Raw genomic sequence first — 19,111 nt, 5'->3', positions numbered from 1 at the left:
CTTCTCCTGGCTTTCCTGCAGATGACCTATACACACCGTGAACTTCAAGGGGTCAGCTAAAGTCCACGGAGTTTAGAGGGGCTTCCTGCACACCCAGTTTATGTCTTCCACCTACCTGGCCTCCTTGAATGGAATGAGAGAAGCACAGAATGAATTTAATGGCTTCTGTAAGCATAAGCTGCCAAGATGTCTGCATGTGAGTTTTAGCTGTGATGGACAATGTGCCAGACAGATGGTTAGCTGGGGTTCCAGAGTCAAAGACTGGGTTCCATGTTCTAGCACAGCTGTGGTTTTCTGAGTGATCACAGGCAGCCTGTCCTGTCAGAATCTGTGTTTCCTCACCTGTAAGACATGGAGTCCCACAGGATTCAAAGAGAGAGCAAGCATATGGAAATGCAAAGCATGGTGCCTGAGCCATAGGAAGCTGTTATTACAGTGAGGGAAATGACTGGGTCTGAGGATATAGGGAAAGATGGACCTGGATTTAGTCCACTCAAGCTTGGGCATGCCACTGTGAGAAGAACTTCCATTCTCCACCTGTGAGGTGAGTACAATGATTGGGAATCCAAAGGCTTTCTAGAGTACGGGGTTCAAAACTTGACACTACACAAGCAGCGGTCATTTGTTTTATTCACAGTTGGTAATCACAGTGGATGGCAGAGTGTGGGAATTTGAAAGGGGGAGTCCTGCCTTAGGTCTGGCTGACTGGAAGCAGCAAAAGCAGTAGGAAATAGCCTCAACTTCCAGCCTAGGCTTTAAGACTCTGAAATCATATTTTCAAGGTCACGTTCACTCGAGAGTCTTTCTTTGCATTTGTCTTTGGTAGCTGCCAGCAGCTCTCAGCTTATGTCTGCATCTCTCTCTCCATGGCCACGTCACCTTACCCTTCATCTACCTGTGTCTTCACCATGTATCTCTCTGTTTCTCTTGTAAGGACACTCAGGATAACTCTTAGGGCTTGTAGTAGTTGGTCTTTTTGTCACTGTGATGAAACACCAAAAGCAACCTGGGAGAGAATGGATTTCTTTGTCATGTCGTACTCCATCACTGAGGGAAACCAGAACAGCTAAAGGTAGGGACCTGGAGACAGGAACTGGAGCAGAAGCCATAGGGGAAGGCTGCTAACCGGGTTATTCCTTCTGGCTTGCTCAGCCTGCTTTCTTACAGCACCCAGGACCATCTGATCAGAGATAGAACAGCCCACAGATGCCTGGGCCCTCCCACACCCATAGTCAATCAAGATAGTACCCATAATACCCAGCAGACATGCCCACAGGCCAATGTGATGGGGCAATTCCTCAGTTAGGGTTGCCTCTTCTCTAGTTTGAATGAAGTTGACAAAAACTGCCCAGTGCAGGGTCCATCCAGATAATCTGGAAAAACTCTTCTTGTCTCAAGATCTTAAACCACATCTGTAAAATGTTACCATGCCAGGCAACATTAGAATGTGGAAGGGATGAATTCTTACTACCTTTGGGAGTCTCCATTCAGCCTACTTCATTTTATGAATCTCATGGAAAGCATTGCAGCATGACATGTCTCCGGGTTTGTGCACTGATCCTCTACACAATGCTGCTTCCTCTAAACTGCTGTTCATAGGTGGTTTTAAGGATTTAATGAGGCACTGTGGAGAAAGCACTTAGCCTGGTGGGGAGAAGGAATGGGGCCATAGGGGAAAGGTGGGGGACTCAGGGGAAAGGTGGGGGACTCAGGGCGTTAGGAAGGGAGGTAGAATGAGTCTCAAGGATGCCTATTGTGCACAACAATCTGGGACTGAAGAAACTGTTGCTTTTGAGGTTTTAATCAGAAAATCCCTGTGGTCTACTCCAAACTGTAGCTGAGTGATGTGTGCTGCTGATGTCCCTTTCTCTCTGGAACTCTAGGAACTCATCTATTATTGTTCATCCAAAAGCCTCAAATCAGCCAAGTTATATCACAAGATGTAACTCAGCCCTCCTCCTGACTCCTTGCCTGGGTAGTACCCTGCTCTGGCTTCTGGGGTCCTCAGGCTTTTGCCAGGAGGAAGTGACTTCAGCCATAGGTGCTAAGCCACACTAATGAGACTGGCACCTTAGCACAGGAAGTCCCTCTTGGCTCTTAATCTGCTCTACCATATGCTCTGCAGGCTCGGGACCTGGCGTCCTTAGCGGAGAGCAATGTCCTTTCTGATGTGATTTTGTGGCTATGCTTCCGATGACTAAGGACTCTTTGAGGTCAAATACAAACCAAAGGCTTTGGGGTCCTTGACTTCCGGGCCAGATGTTACCTTCACATTAATGCACAGCATTTCAGCAGAGGGATTGTCTGTCCTGCTCACTGTGTAGTGTTGCCACCGCAGCCACCCAGGGAGGCTAGTGCTCCAGATAGCAAGGGCAACAGCGAGCCTCGGAACCACTCCTGGGGTTAGCACATGGGACTACTTGGACTCATAATGACTTTGTGTACCTGAGGTCCCTGAGACAATGAATTTGAGTGGACTGATGGATGGCTCTGAGCTGGCTGGGGAACACAGCTGCCCTGGTAAAAGAATCTGGCTTAGCTCCAGAGAACACCTGCTAGTCTGAATAACATGAAACACTCAACTGCAGACTGTGTAGCAACCTACATCCAGGAACACAAGTGTGTACTCCCTCCACCAGCGAATGTGAACTGCTCCTTTACACTATGGTAGAGGGTGTGTGCAGGGGTTGCTTAAATCTATAGAATTCATCATATTGGGCATTATTAGATATTTTCCTAAATACGACATTAAGTTTTATGTATTGAGGTGGGCTGCTTTGGGGCCACGGCAGGTTTTCCAGACCAAGTACACCATGGTACTTACCAGCAGGTATCTTGAACAAGCAGGAAAGGGACAAATAGTGTTGGTTAATGAGAACGCATACAATATGCCACCTGTAGTGTTATGAGTATTTATTAATGGCTTGTTGGAGTAAATAGACTTCCAACCAACAGCCAACCAGAGAACAAGTCAATGCCAGGATGTGAATGGGCACTAACTATATCAAAAGGGGGTGGAGCATCCGAAAGTCAAGCAGACACCAGGCTAGAGATGTAGCTAACTGATAGAACACTTGATGGCATCTGTGAGGTATTGGGTTCAATCTCTAGTAGCAAGAAAAAAAAAGCCCATTCATTGGGCATGTTGGTGTATGCCTATGCTCCTAGCAGTGGGGAGGTGGAGGCAGGAAGATCATAGACCTAAGGTCATGGCTAGAGAAAATGACTGAGCAGTGAGATCAGTGGCCACTCCTCCAGAGGAGCGGAGCTCAATTTCAAGTGCCCACATGATGGCTCACAACCACAACTGTCTGTCACTCCAGTCCCAGGGCATCCAACACCCTCTTCTGGCATTGGCAGCACCAGGCACACATGTGTTGCATAGACACACATGGAGGCAAAGCACCCATTCATAGAAAACCCATAAAAATAAAATTGGAATCCATATGCTTAAGCAAAAGATATGTAAGGTAAATAACAGTAATAATAACAACAACAATAATGGTAATAACAGTCCAAAGTGATTCTCAATGATAGTGAGTTTGAGCTAGCCTTCAATACATGAGATCCTGTCCCAACAATCGCCCCTCACAAAAAGCCAGGCAGACATGGCTTCGAATAATAACTGTGCTGTTTCTCAGATGAATGGTCTTGAGTGAGACTTCGTTTTCTGAGTCTCAGTTTTCTGAACTGTGACGGCTGTTGCTCATTCACAGGTTTGCTTCGGGGCTTACATGAAGTTGTAATTATAAATTCATTTTTTCAAATTTCATTTCTTGTTTAGCATTTTTATGAAAACACATATTAGCTATATCTACAGTAAGCAGAAAGCAGACTCCAGGTAAACAGCAGGTGCATGTAGAGAGACATTATATGAACCCTTTCTTTCCTTTCACCACATGAGAGCAGAGAGGGAGCTGAAGTTCTTTGATCTCTTCAAGAATGGTAGACTAAGTGTCCCCAAGCCATGGCACCAGGGATGGTACTGGGATGAAATTCAGACCTTGCAAGAACTCTACTACTATGCACCCCCGGGCTTATGAAGTGGTTTTGGAGGAGGAGGGTGGGAGATAGAACTCAAATGGTAGAGCACTTGCCTGGCATGTGTTGATCTAGGCCACACCTCTAGTGACTATGCTCCTGTAACTCACCTGCTTGTTTAGGATTGCTTTCTGGTGTGTTACATGATGTACTGGGTAGGTAGAACATGCCTTGGCTTTGTATTAACTCTGCTCAGTTCGTAAGACTCTGACTCATGAGGACTCAGGATGGGAAACATCACTGCATTGGGAATCCCCTGTGTTTTCTTATTCCCCTCCACATCTCAGACTCTAGAGTTGGACCTGGGTGATACTACCAGGGACTCTGCATGGTAACTAGGCCCCTGAAGAACTTCCAGAGGTGACAACAAGATAAAGGACAAGGAAGGGAAAATGTTGTCTACTGTGTCAAGAGTACAGGCTTCGCATTTGAATTCGTGCAGGTTTGAATCCCAGTTGTTCAGCTACCCACCAGCTTAGTGAATTTCAGCAAGTCCTCTCCTTCAGAGACCCCCCACCTCAGAGACAGGGAGTATCTGAGGAGGTAGGACACCTGTGTAAAGTCACAGATCCAGCAAGCCAAGAAGTTTAAGTGAAACTCAAGACCATCTGACACCGAAGCCCAGGACTGGCTGGCTCCTCTTAACCGTCTATTCTGGATGTTTATAGAGCTATTGTTTTTAAATGTAGGCTGTGTTGTTAGAGAGGTCCAGTGAGGCCAACAATGATGAAAAGACTTCTACCCACAGTTTCCAAGAGGAGGGGCAGTTCCATGCCATTTGAGGATTATAGAAGGATGCATTTACCCCCCAAACACACCATGTTGGTGAGAAGATGGGCAGGACAGGAGAGCCTGGGAAAGAGCAAATTGAGGCCTCCATGGGAAGAAATGTAAGGCAGGATGATTTCCCAGGCTTAAGATAGGCTGGTTGAATAACCACAACAGAGTCTGTAGTGTGGGGCTCCCACAGTTTGCCGGGTACGTGGTCTGATGGTGATTGGGACAAGAAAAATTGGCCTGTGGTGTCCATGCATGCTAAGGGAGGTGTTTGAATGTGGTAGTTTGGCTTACACAGGAAAAGCTGCTGATAGGGGTTGAGGTCTCAGGGATCTAGGTAGTTCTGGGAAGTGTACTTCCTGTTTGGTTAGCAAGATCTCAAAATGTCAAAGCATCATAAAATACAAAAACATCAAACCAAACAACAACTGCAAAGCCCCAAAATGAAATTAATACCCTCCTCTGATATCCCATATGGTTCTTATACCTGTCCAGATGAATCTGCATGGCCTATGCCCTTTCTTCTGAGCTGACATCAAGCCTAGGCCTTGCCAGAGTTCTTCTACTGTGCAACCCCAGGCTTACAAAGTAGTTTTGGAGGGAGTGGGCTGGAGATGGAGCAAAATACTGGAGTGCTTGCCTAGCATGCAAGAAGCCTTAGGTTTGATCCCAGAATAAACTGGGCATATGCCAGTAATCTCCCCACCAGGAGGTAGAGGCATGAGGATCAGAAGTTTAAGGTCATGGCAGGCTACATAATAAATTTAGGACAAACCTGAGATACATAAGATTTTGTAGGGTTTTTCTTTTCTTTTCTTTTGTTTCTCTGTTCTTTCTAGTGCTGGGGATCCAACTCAGGGCCTCACACATGCTAGCCAGTGCTGCACCACTGCCCAAACTCCACCCACAGGTTTTCTTCCTGTTGTGATACAACCAAATGACTATGAAGTATAGTGACATGGCTTTGAGCTCCATCTTAGACAAAAAGCCAGGAAGTGATGCAATGACATTGGCTATCACTGCCAGATAATCCTCAGACACAATGCCAAGTATACATTGAACACACAAGTCTGGTAGCTTTGCTGTGGATCAGTGACAGTCAACAACGAAGTCAAATTATGATAAAACTCTGATCACACTGAAGATACAGGTTACCTAGGAATAAACAACTAAAAATGTGTATATGCTATGCTATGTCGAAATGCAAGTCTTTACCAAAGGATATAAAAGATGAAAAGGTGCTGGGTATTCACCAATTTATCCGAAGTTAAGTAATGTTATGTAATTCTCATTAAAATATTTTCAGTGTTCTTTGTTGCCTAGTGAAATACTAAATTTCATCTATAAGAATTTACATTTGAAAATAGTCAGAGATTTTCTGAGGAGATTAACAAAAATGGAAGAATAGATCCATCTAAGGTAGTACAAAAGCTGGACATGGCTGCACGTGGCTACACATGCTTACAGTTTCAATGTGTGGCAGTACAGGCAGGAAGAATGAACTAGAAAGCCAACCTTGGCTATGAAGAGCATCTGAGCCCAAACTAGTCTATCAGAGACCCTGCTCCAACAACAACAACAACAACAACAACAACAAACCATCCTAGACTTTCTAGTGCGGCATTTCAAATCAGCAAGAAAATCGAATCGTACCTCTAAAACTGTTGGGTAGATAAACTAGCTTTCCGTGACGAATCAAAATGAGATTCCTACCTCATGGTTGATAAACAAATTTCACATTGTTTGAATGTGTATATAAATAATAAACAAATGGAAACCTTTGTAAAGCTATATAAATAAAATTTCTTTTCTCTTTGGAAAATGCAAGCGGAAGTAAGAAATCACCCCGGGGGAAAACACTGATGGATTTTATTACATCAGGTTTTAAATCCCCACAGCAGAAGAGCACAGCATTAAAGGATGAAAGATGCAGTGAGCAGTGTTTGTAGCATCAGTTCTTTACCATTTAAAATGTCAGCATCCCTAAGTACCAGTGAGGACGATGGCCAAGACATCTGATTAGAGGCACATTGGCAAAACAGAAAATGAATGTTTAGTAAACATTCGAAATTAATATTCATGGGATATATTGTTGAAATGAGACAGTCAGGTAATAACTGTGGTTTTTTTTCTCCCTCTGCTATCCAATGGTTGAAAATTTGGAGTCCTAATGCTCAGACCTAGTGATGTTATGAGGACATTGACTTTGGCATTGCTCATGTGAACAGGCCGGTTCTGTCCTTCTTTTTTGGTAAAATGAGTCAAAGGTTTTTAAAAAGCTCATATCTTTCATCCTTAGCTGATCTGCATCAGGAAATTTAAATGAAAGTAATGAGATGGGGACATCTGTCTGGAGAGGAGGCCCCAAGCCTTTAAGATTTTAAAACAGTTTTATTACATTGATTATTATGGTGTGAGGGAGGCATGTGTTCAATAGTACACTGACAAGCTGTAGGAGTCTTTGCACCATGCAGGTCCCAGGGACTGAACTCAAATCATCAGGCTTGGAAACAATTATATTTACCTACTGAGCCCTCTCACCAGCCCCTCTAAGCTGCTTTTAAAGACAATAACAAACTAGTAGATATAGCCTAGATACTTAGTGATAGTATGTTGGCTAACTATCTCTTACACTTATACAAGACAGGCTTTGCCATGGCCATTAAAAATTATGGTAGAAGTAAAATACACGTATACACTCTTGAAGACAAGGAAGATCCCGCAACTCAATTATTGTTAGGTAGCTTGATGGATGGCAGCAGAGTTAGAGGGCACTGAGGATGGACCCTGCCCTCCTAATCAGAAGCTTGTAAAATAAGAGTTGGAACAATAAGACTGTAATTACTGGGCAAAGGAAACAGGCTTGGGTCCTGTCTCTAACCCTGGTGGGAGACTTTACATCCTGCCCTGCCCTGAAGGTCATAAACAGATAACTCTATAAACCTGGTTCCCGGATCACAGCTCTAAGATGGCTATACAGAAGGCCTTCCGATAAAGTACAAAGGTGTCCCATCACCCACACCCATAAGAGTTCATCCAAACGAGCCCGTCAACAATTCAGACAGGAAAACACCCCCCAAAAAGCTGTCAGTTCCAGAAACTTATAATTTATAAGTGTATAAAGCCCATCCACATTGTAGATAAAGGAAATGGTCTTTGTGGCCAGTGTCCACTCTCACCCCCTTGAGGGTATGCCCTCCTCTCCTCTGCATTTACTCTCTGTGTCTCATCCACAAGGACAAGGCAGCTGAGGGGAGTCCAGAGCAAGAGCCCAGTGACATTATAATTAGAAAAAGAAGTTTTCAAAGGGGTATGTGAAATATAATCTTGATGTAGCATATATGTTACATATAACCCCTTTTTGTAAGAAAGTCCTAAAAAAGTAGACACCAACCTGTAAAACATAGTTATCTGGATGGTGGGTGAAGTGTGGCCTCTGCTTCTTCTGTATGCTTTTACATATATATTCTGAAGTTGCTTCAGACTTGTATTTTTTTTATACCCGTAAAAGCAATGCAATGTGACGTTCATTATAGTATCCTCTCTTAGTGAGTGGTTTCTGGTCTGTTTACCCATAAGAAGCATTTGGAGGATCGCAGGGAGGTACTCAGGGGATGAAGTTGGGTTAAAGGATTCCGTCCTTGATGCTGTTGAAAATGAGGAGAGAATCGTCCCTGCAGAGAGGGTTCGCTGCTCTGACCTTCACTGTGAAATGAAATTAGAAGGCAGCTTGAAAAAGAGAATGTTTTCTCTCCAAGTTTGCTATAAATATTTAAAGTGGAAAATATGGATTATGTCAAATGTGGTTGAGGAGCACAACACAGAAAGCTGGGTTTATGCTTGGACATGAGTGTGGGAAGGAAGGCAGCTGAGCAGGGAGCTGGCCATCAGAAAGCTCAGCCAACGTGGGGTGACTTGAACAGATCGATGGTGCTGATGTAGTTGGAGGAACAACAAAGATTGCTGGACAGCACACGTCTTGTTATGTTCCGAGCTCTGAGCTAATGGAGGCAGGCACGATTTATTATAGTTAAAATGCAACCAGAAAGAGGACATTCCCACTGGCTACAAGCATATTCTAAGGCTTCTAAGGAGGCAGGCTCATTAAATGACATTTATACCCCTCAATAAAATAATTGTCGTGGCCCCTTTCCTTCAGACATATCAGAATATCCATGGGGTCTCCTTCTCCTGGTCCAGATAAACACAGAGGTGTTAAATAGCTCCCCTTCTACCCCTGCCCACACAGGGAAGTCTGTACACTAAACATTTGCCTGAACATGCAGTTGGACAGGGCCCTAGAACTCTGGATCTGACCATTTGATTGACTCATATCCTTTGACCCAACCACTATGCACTACGGGAAAGAAATGAAAAGAGATTTGTCTGCAGAGGAAGTCTCCAAGCATTTAAACTATTTGTTAAAATAGCAAACATGTAAAAAGAGCCTCAATGACCAGTCACAGGGAATTGCTGAATTGTTTGTAAACAGCAGAAGTTTATGCAGCCATGAAAAATTGTGAAATGAAATAGGCATGGTGGCTCATGCCTATAATCCTAGCACTCAGGAAGCAGAGGCCAGCCTGGGCTATATAAAAAGTGTTGGGGGGTGGGAGGGGGGAGAACAAGGGAATCTGTGGCTGATATGTAGAACTGAATTGTATTGCAAAATAAAAATTAAAAAAAAATTATGTATACAAAAAAAAGTGTTATGTCAACCTGGGCTGTAAAGAATGACCCTACCTCAAAAACAATGTAGCAACAATGAATGATGGGGTGATATAAACACATAAAACACCATAAAGAGGTACAAAATGTAACTATAATTTTAAAATAAGGATGCAGTGATTATGCACAACATTCCTATTTTAGGAGGAAATTATATAATCTCTTTTGAGAGAAAGATCTAGGATAGACATGGAATTATTTTAAATTGTTTAATAAATTTTGGAGAGCTAAGGTTCTGGAATATTGGGTGTGATATAGGGGATAATAACAAGATTGAACAAACATCACTCACTCCCTCATTCAGTATACATGTACTGGACACAGATTATAAGCTGGGCACTTAAGCTTCCGACACACTGAGGGACTGAGGAATGACCCCCACCTCAGAAGAGGCAGAGTCTAGTGAAGGAGACAAATGTGTGAGCTGTGGAAACACCAGATGCTCCATAGACAAAGGAATTCAGCCTGTCAAGAGCACAGAGAAAATGGTGGCTGAATGTGTTTTGGAGGGAAGGGGTAGCAGAAAGGTTTTCTGATACAAAGAATTTTGATTGGCTCTCACAACATGAAAGACATTCACTATGTTGAAAGTAGAATTGAGGGCTGGTGGCAAGGCAAGGGGAAGTGTGTGTAACAGTTTGACACTTCTGTGTCTACAGCAAGCTTTGGAGACACCAAGAACCCAGAAGACATGAGCTGAATGAGTGGGTGAGCAAATGAAGAAGTGAGCAGAGGAAAGAGGAGAAAGTGACGTCAAGGCACCAGGACAGTGTGCGGATTCGAGCCCGAAAGGAAGCTTAAGAACAGGTTTGGAATGATTTGTTGTCCTAATAAATGAGGCTTAGCCTTGTTTTATAGCTTTGCTAATTCTTGTTCCAAACAAAGCTGTAGATGGGAAATCTGATGTTAAAGTAACCACAGTTCCCATTTCTCTCCTTGCCCCAGTCTTCCAGGCTACCCAAGCAGGATCTCAAGACTTCCATATGTCTTTGGAGGCTCTGGGCTGGAGTCTGTACCCGTGAGGATGAGCCAAGCTATATTGTGAAAACAAAGCACTCTGAATCTCTTGCTATGGTGGTGGCCATGTGGTTTGGTTTTGCTCTGCCTTTGTTTTATACTGGGTCTCCCTGTGTAGCCTAGGCTGGCTTTGAACTCGCAATTCGCCTGCCTGTCTCAGCCTCACAAGTGCTGTTATCACAGGTGTGCACCGCCAGGCTGGCTGTCTCTGAAACTCAGTGCCAAAAATGATAGCTTTACTTCCCACTCATGTTCCATGACCTTGAGTTACTGTCTTCATTTGCAGTTACAGGTGGAGGGATCCTCTATCCTTGGAGGGTGGAAAGGACTAATTAATCTGTCACTCAGGAGTTCTTAAAGGCATCTACTTGGAAGTGCTTCAGTACACTCCCTCTTAGCCTTAGAAAATCATGTGACTGTGGAGAAAAAAAAAGGGCAATTCTAGTTTGTTCCCAGGAGAAGAGGAAAAAACATTTTGGTGAACATCATCAATGGCTACCCCAAAGGTAGGAGAGTTACCCACTTATTGGCTAGGGTAATTGAGGGGAGTCACTAAAGCTTTCTGAGCTATTTCTTTTTTATCTTTTTCAGTAAGACATATAGAACATAAGCAATTCTAGAACATTCTCTGTCTCTCTCTCTTGTTGTCTATTTCCCCCTTCCTCATTCCTTCTCTATATCCATCTTTATCTCCCTCTTAGGGTGGGATGGGACACACCTAGGTACAAAAAGGTCATGCACTTTCTTAGAGTCCAAGCCAACATCCTGATGAATGTAGAAACAGGGGACAAAATTTAACCTCAGAGTCCATAAAAAATTTACAGATCTGCAAAGTGCCAAGCAAAAAATACAAAAGAGTCCTCTGCACTACGGGAAATTATTGAAGCCATAAAGATCCCCGCTCTTGCAGATGAGGCTCTCAGTGAGTGGAGCAGAGCAAATCAATAATGTCATACTCCTTGCCTGGATCAAAACGCTCAAGGAAATCGCTGCTAATAAGAAGGGGACAAGGTGCGTCTCCGTCAGTCACTGCACCAGCTGATGCTATGGCAGGGCACAGCCTAATTGGCTGGCCCGGAACGTTGAAAGCCAGGAAAGCATTTAATCAAAAACTGGAACCCTCATAGATTCTGGAAGACAATTACTAAGCACTGTGGTAGAAGAGCAGCCTGAAGAAAGGGTCTGGCATATTGAAATGAATGCTAGTTTCATAACTCTAGAGGATTCTCAGGTGAGACAGGACCCAGGGGAATTATTCTGTGGGAGAACAAGAAGAAAAGCACCACAAAGTGATGATAGAAAAGATGTGTGTCTCACTGTGTCACTCTCTGCTATGGGTAGCATGGTGCAGGGCATATTCATCCATATAGTTATTTATTCATTTATTTTTATTTCAGTGTTGGGGTGGCCCAGAGACCTCCATATGCTAGGCCAGAGTTCTATTACTGAGCTACACTCCCAGCCTCTAGGATTTTGATTCAGGGTCTCAACTGTGTAGCCCAGATTAGCCTTAGACTTGTGGTCCTCCTGCCTCAGCTTCCTGAGTGCTGGGATTATAAGCATGCACCACATCGCCTGGCTCTGACAAGAATTTATTAAATGTCCACTCTGTGATGGGCATAGTTTTAAAAGGTGAAGTTCTGCCAGGGTCTAGAAAAACTGGGTCTCTGTTCTTTTGGAGGTGACACTGAGTAGGGAAGACAATGGTAAATAAGGAAAAGAACGTAATTACGTCACATAGTCGTCATGAGTGAGTCAATGGGGAGATGCGTAGAAGGTTCAGGAAGTCTTAGGCTGCTCAGCCTCTTCTGAAGGGAGATATTGGAAAGAAGACTGGACACACAGGAGGACTGCTTTAGGGAAGTACCGAGCCCAGACAGGAGCACACTTGGTATACTAGGGACTTCCAGAAGGCTAGTGTCAGGATCAGGAAGGAGCAGAGGTGGGAAGTGGATAAGTAGAACCTTAGAAGCCACAGAAAAAAACTCATAGGCTCTGAATGACTGACCAGATGATCCAAGTGGCTGAACATAGTGCTTCATCGTAGCTTAGTGGGTAATGATCTCCAGTAGCTGGGTTCACCCAGGACCTGAGCAGCCTTGTGATCCTGTGGAGCACCTTGGTATCCTGGAGTAGCAACAACTAGATTCTGATGTGATGAACATGTATGTAGCAAGCCCTCATATGCTGACTTCAGCCTCAAGTTTGACCTAGGCACATCTCTGTTCATTGCTATTATTATCCTCTTGTGTTTATACACATTATGCTTGTATGTATAGAAAACTGCTAGATATTATGTAATAAATATGAGCAGTCATTTTTTAAAAAAAATCACATTTTTTTAATTTAAAAATTTTTATATAGGGAGAGTTCAATGGGTAAAAGGTAAAGGCACCTGCTGACAAGACTAATGACCTGAGTTCAATCCCCAGGACCCACACGGTAGAAGGAGAAAGCAAACTCCTGAACTTGTCTTCTGAAATCCACACACATACTAAATGAATAAATAAATAAATGTTATAAAATTCTATATATTTGTGGCATAGACCACAATGTTTTGATATATGTACACACAGGAGAATGACTAAACTATTTTATGCATACATCACTGATTTTATTCATTTTTTAACGTGAAAATATACTTGCAGTGTTCTGCATGCTTAGCAATTTTCAAGAATAAATATATTGTTAGTAGCTGTAGTCATTTTTAAGAGATGAATAAACTGAGTCTTAGGGAGTTTGACCCATTGGCTTCAGTAACCATCAGCTGTTATGGTTTTGGAAAGTGTCTCCAAAGTCCCATGGGCTAATGACTGGGTCCTCAGGCTGGTCCTGTTGGGAGGTGGTACATCCTACAGGAGATGGGGCTTAGTGGGAGGCCTGAAGGTCATTGAGGTCACATCCCTAAAGAGGATCCAGGACCCTGCTTCTCCTTTCCTGTCTCTTTCTTGGCTTTCAGGAGAATAGCTGGCTCTGCTATGCACTCTCCACTGTTGCCATCAGCAGGCCCCTCCCCACAGAGGCTCAGAGCAATGGTCTGCCCATACCATCTGAAAGCTACAAAACGGTGGATCCAAGTAAACCTTCCCTCCTTAAAATGTGATGATCTCGGGTATTTCATTAGAGAGACAGAAAGCTAGCTACCATTCCAAGAGAGAGTAGTCCATGGGCTGGTGATGATAACCTAATAAATTGTGTTTGTTTTGTTCATTACTTGGTCCTCAGCTTTTAGCATGCCACCTGAAAAATAGCAGCCACTCAGTAAATTCCAACCACTGTTGAAAACTAACAACAGTGCATGTTGTCAACAGAATAAATGAATCTTTATTTTAACAGAAGTAAAATTGTGTTACACAATTTGCTCCTGAATTTAATTTTTCTCATTATGGGCATTTTCTATCATCAGTGAAAGTCTAAAATTGTTCTTTCTTTGTGTGTGCATGTGGGAGTGCATGTGTGTATGCACATTAGGCCAGAGGACAACCACAAGCATCATTACTCCAGAATTGTCCATCTTAGGTAGTTTTGTTTTGAGACAGCGTCTCTCACTTGGTCTGGAACCCATCTATTAGGTAAGGCTTGCTCACCAGGAAACTCGAGGGATCTGCCAGTCTCCACTTTCCTAGTGTTGAGATTACAAGATCACTCAGGCATGAGGAAAGTAGGTTTTCCATTTTTTTTCCTAACTACATTGTTCCTGTCCTTGTGGTGCTCACAGATACAGATCAAACAATAAAACAGAGTGTGCGTAATTGCAAAGCATTCGTGCAATGGGCAGGGAGTTCCTCTTTGGGATGCAGTTTGACCCCCAAGCATCATGTTTTGAAAGCTTGGGCTTCTTCAGGGGTGGAACCCAGTGGGAGAACCTTAGGTCATTGGAGATATGCTCTCCAAAGAGACCACAGGATCCCAGACTCTTTGGCTTCTTACTTCATAATGTCATCTTTCTTCCCAGATGTGTCCCCACTGTGAAGTGCTAAAAATAAGAAGAGTCCATTTCAGAGCCTGTACCATACATACTCTTTGGGCACTCAGCATTCAAAACTTCTAAATAAACTAAACAGAGGAGTTTTAGAAGTTTGTCAGGAGTAACCTACTAGAGTGAGCGTTCGGGAGACTTGCAGTGTTACTGTAGATCTGGAAGATACCTCAAGATGAGCTGAAGGGTACAGGCAAAGGTTGTAGAGGGCAGTGCTACAGGAAAAGAGAAGGTGTGTGCAAACGCCTTGGGATAGCAGAGGCTGGAACATCTCTAAGGACTGAAGGAAGTCCAGAGCAGCATGTGCACTGCATCCTAAGAATGGCTGATGGACTCTGTCTTAATCTCCCACACGTGGATAGCAACTAGAATGTAGGTTTCAAACTCTTAGGCTGGAGAGATGGCTTGGCCATTAAAGGCTAGGCTCACAACCAAAAATATAGGAGTTCGGTTCCCAAATTCTTACTAATGACTTGAGGGTGGTTTAAAAGACGCAAAGCAGAATACTTCACCATGCCCGGACAGGACCAGTGCATCCTCTGCTCGCCGAAGTGCTCAGCTTTAGGTCTCTCTCAACCTGCTGCTCCATGGCCAGGCCTGAGGCCCATCCTTCCCTCACCAAGAGTAGTTCTGGCGATGCTGCATTGTGGAGTCCAAGCCAAATGGCTTACTAACAGGGTGGAGACAGCTTCTCACCATCTTATTTAAGGTTCATTTTTATAACCTTTGTCTCCTGACCAGCACTGACCACCCTCCAGGAGGTTCTGCTATGAGAATCTCCCTTTACTTTATAGAAGCCACATCTGTTCCCCTGGGGTACCATCTTCCCTGCCACACAGACAGGACAATCTAAGTATTTGAGGCTGTTTCATATTACGACTGAGGCAGAGACCCCTGGTTTGGATGAAGCTGTGTCTCACTCTGACAATTTGATTTTCAACTTGTTTCTTGTTTTTATCATAGGTTCAAAGACCTTGGAATCTGGTCTCATTTAGGATCACCTTGTATTTTGGTGACATGTGTTGCTGGTAGCATCCAAATATTCCCTTTCCTCTCCTTATAAAACATCTTATTTCTGAGTACATGCCTCTTGGACTGAAGATCACATTTCCCAGTTTTTCTTGCAGATAGGCACAGGTCTATGAGTAAGTTCAGACTCTTTGGGCAGCAGTGCACGCGGGGGGGGGGGGGGGGGGCTGTGTATAGCCGTGCTGCCATCTATAACTTCCGTAAAGGAAAGTAGCAGCATCCCTTATCTTCATTCCTTCCACAGCTGGCTGCTATGTCATGATACCACAATTTTCATAAGAGTGAAGACTCAAGATGTCAGAGCAATGACACAGGAGGAAGCTGGGACTTATAACATTGTGAGCCTTCATGTCACCTCCGTTACTGCCATGCTGTAACATCAGAGGGATAAAAATTCATTTAGCCGCTGTGCAATGTTTTAGCAACCAACTTGTGCTCTAAATCACATAATTTGCCATCACATAAGCTGCGGTGCACATACTAGGTACTCATGAAGTTACTACTGTTCTAAATTTTTAGAGTTTTCCAGCTGACCATGGGGATGAAACTGAAGACACTTGAGGAGTGTTCCGCAGAGGTAATCTTTAAAGGGGGTGCCTTAATGGACATAGGGCAATATTGGATTAAGATAGATCTTTACAGAAAAGATACACGCCAAAGCCAGTAATACATTTGGTAAATTGGTGTGGAGGCAAAAGACATATTTAATGATACAGTGGGGATTTAAATATGACGTTCAGTTCCAGCAAGAAAGAAAACATTGATTCTCTTGAAGGGGAATGGGACTGGGAGATGGGAACGGTAGACATTCTGGAACTTTTGTACTTGAAAAAAATCCAGCCTTCTTTGTCCTATATCCAATGTCACAGCCCACTGCCTGCCCTGTTTGCTACAAATGATGGTCACTATGAAGAAGTGTTTTGTTGGTCCTAGCCTCTGCTCCTCAGTATAGGTGAAGAATATGGTGAGACCTTGGTTTTCCTCACAGACCATCACCTCCAAGAGAAGGAAAGAAGAAATGAGGTAGTGAAGGGATTGAGGTTCTCACATTTCTCTAAGCAGTCAAGCACACCAAGGCATTCTGGGTAAAGGCCTTGCGATATCAGGAATGTAGGTATCTGAAAAACTGAAGGAAAGCTGGGTGGCATGCCTACCTTAACCTAAGGATGAGACAGGTATTGTGCCTTAATCCCAGATGAGGTTTCTTCTGAAGCAAAGGAGTATTCTCACCCCAGAACCTCCTGGACAGTGGTCAGTTCTGGGCAGGAGGTGAAGATTCTAAAACTAAACCATAAACATGACCATGGGAAGCTGTCTCCACTGTCTAGCTAGTAACTAGTTTGGCCCAGACTCCACAGTGCAGCATCGCCAGAACTACTCTTGGTAAGGGAGGGATGGGACTCAGGCCTGGCCATGGAGAAGCAGGTTGAGAGAGACCTGAAGCTAAACAGTTAGGATGCATGAATCCTATCCAGTCATCTTAAACCAGCCCAAGTCACCAGTAAAAAATGCGAAAGTTATATTCTAGTTTCTATTCTCATAGCAACTCAGTGGAGAGCCTTGAAAACTACTGAGATGTCACTCACCCCAAACTAAAGCCTTCAGTCTAAGAGGCCATGTATGAAGCAGAACACAAGACCTCCAATTGGCTACTGCCTCCTAAGCAAAGCCTTCCTCACACCCAGAACCCCTTGTTGTGGGTGGGTGAGTGCATAGGTTTGGTATTCAGGAAGACTTGTGTTTCCATCTGCACTCTATGCTTTTCTTGCCAGGTCTGTGAACACAAGTAAGTTTAGCTGTTGGAGGGTCAGTTTCTTCACTTATATATAAGATTTTCCTCATTTGTATGTAGGATTCACATCATCTCCAAGCCACCATTGGAGTGTTGTTTATCAGCCCCTGCTTTGCTTTGGAAGAATGATGTCTTGAAATGAATTGATCAGCTCCTTAAAGATGAATATGCACGCTTGAGAGAGGATGTGCAGTCAGCCACACAGCAAAATTCTTCATTGATCTGCCCTCTGAGAACCCTGGTGGAAAGGGGGTACTGGATTTAGCAGAGAAAATGGTTTCCAGCCTGATTCTATTGCTAACTTAATATTTGATGTTGATAGTGTCTTTTTCCTTCTTCTGCTGGCCCAGCGGATGCTGGGCATTGATGGCATAACCTGGCCGGGGTCCCGGAGCAGATCAGCAGAAGTCCAAGAGGACCAGAATCTTGATCTGGAAGAGTTTCCGCTTTTTCCAACATTCTATAAGCACCAGCTGAGTGCTCCGCCATGCAGAGAATGGCAGAGTGTGCTTTGAGTACAGAGATGAAAAGAGTAGGTCCCCACTCTCAGAGTGTACGGAGACAACACAAACATGGTCACTTACAGATGTCCCACATATCCCTCTTGCTCATCATTATTCCATCTGTGAAGGGATCCTTTAGTTGCCCAGGAGCTCTGTGGTTTCCGGTACTACAGCTTGACACCATGCCTCCCTGCTGGTTCCTGGGACTCTGTCCTCTACCCACCCCCAGCCTCTGTACATGCCTCTTCTTCATACAGGAACTTCTGCCTCCTTATCTGACATAATGGTTCACTCCTGGTCTGTTTGGGGACTTAGTCCTGATATCTCTGTCACCATAAAGACTTCTCTGATGCCCCAGAGCCAGGTTAGGGTCTGCTTTGGGTGCCCCTAAACCCAAGCATACCCTTAGTTCACTGCAAAAAATGGCAGCTGCCTGACTCCTGTCCTTGACTCCTTACTGAAGATCTGTAAAAGTTGGGCTTGTTCACTGCATAAGGAGTTGGCTATGAGGAATGGGTAGGAATAGACGAGAAGGCCAGAAATAGCAAGGGTCTTCTGTCTGCGTGTGTCCACATGCGCTTATGTGTTTGTGCAGGCATGTTTCAGCAAATGTACAAACTGCAGGGGTGGGTGGCAGAGCAAGATGCAGGACGAAGCTGTCATTCGCTGTGAAGAGCCTCCAAGCCAATCTCCATTTGATCATAGTCACTAAGAGGTTCAGATTCCTCATAAGAAGGCCGAGTCACAGTATGCAGAAAGCCCCACACCAACAAGCTCCTCCACCCATTTCCTGAGAAGTCTCTCGTGCACCCACCTTCTGAAAGCTGTGTGTCCAGACTTCCTTGGGGCTTCATCCTTTAGAAGAAGAGTAGGCAAACTCCTCTGCAAAGGACCAGATGGCTTTCCCCCCAGTCTTGAAGCCATTACATTTTGGTAGTGACTACATAATGCTGTCATTGTAACAGGAATGCAGCTAGAGATGAGGTATAGACAAATGGGTGTGGCTATATTCCAATAATACTTTAGTGACAGCACAAACATCAGAACCTTTTCCATTATGTCCAATCTTACAGTAATGAACTCATTTGGTGGTGATGGGGGGACTCTCAACAGCTGCAAGACTGAGTTTGGGAACCAGAAAGCCCAATATAGGTGTGGTAGGGAACTTCCTTGTTCCCAGTCCACTTCTCCTTTTTATTCATCTTGGGACCTCAGCCCATGGGACGGGTCCACCTGCATTCAGAA

At 44.1% G+C, this 19,111-nt stretch overlaps 1 long non-coding RNA gene across 2 annotated transcripts; it reads right to left on the bottom strand.

Moving 5' to 3' along the window:
- Positions 1 to 613: 613 nt before the first annotated feature.
- LOC131899930 (uncharacterized) lies at positions 614 to 18,823 on the bottom strand. 2 transcript variants are annotated; one of them, XR_009376151.1, is made up of 3 exons: positions 18,681 to 18,823; positions 17,158 to 17,601; positions 614 to 1,006 (listed from the first exon to the last, which is right to left on the bottom strand). It is a non-coding gene; the product is annotated as an uncharacterized LOC131899930 (long non-coding RNA). The 2 variants fall into 2 exon arrangements; XR_009376150.1 differs by lacking the exon at positions 614 to 1,006 and adding an exon at positions 16,239 to 16,567.
- Positions 18,824 to 19,111: the final 288 nt, after the last annotated feature.

The sequence above is a fragment of the Peromyscus eremicus genome, chromosome 1 (assembly GCF_949786415.1).
Source record: "Peromyscus eremicus chromosome 1, PerEre_H2_v1, whole genome shotgun sequence".
Classification (NCBI taxonomy): domain Eukaryota; kingdom Metazoa; phylum Chordata; class Mammalia; order Rodentia; family Cricetidae; genus Peromyscus; species Peromyscus eremicus.
Note: the sequence above shows the minus strand (reverse complement) of the source record. Positions and strands in the feature narration are given on the sequence as shown.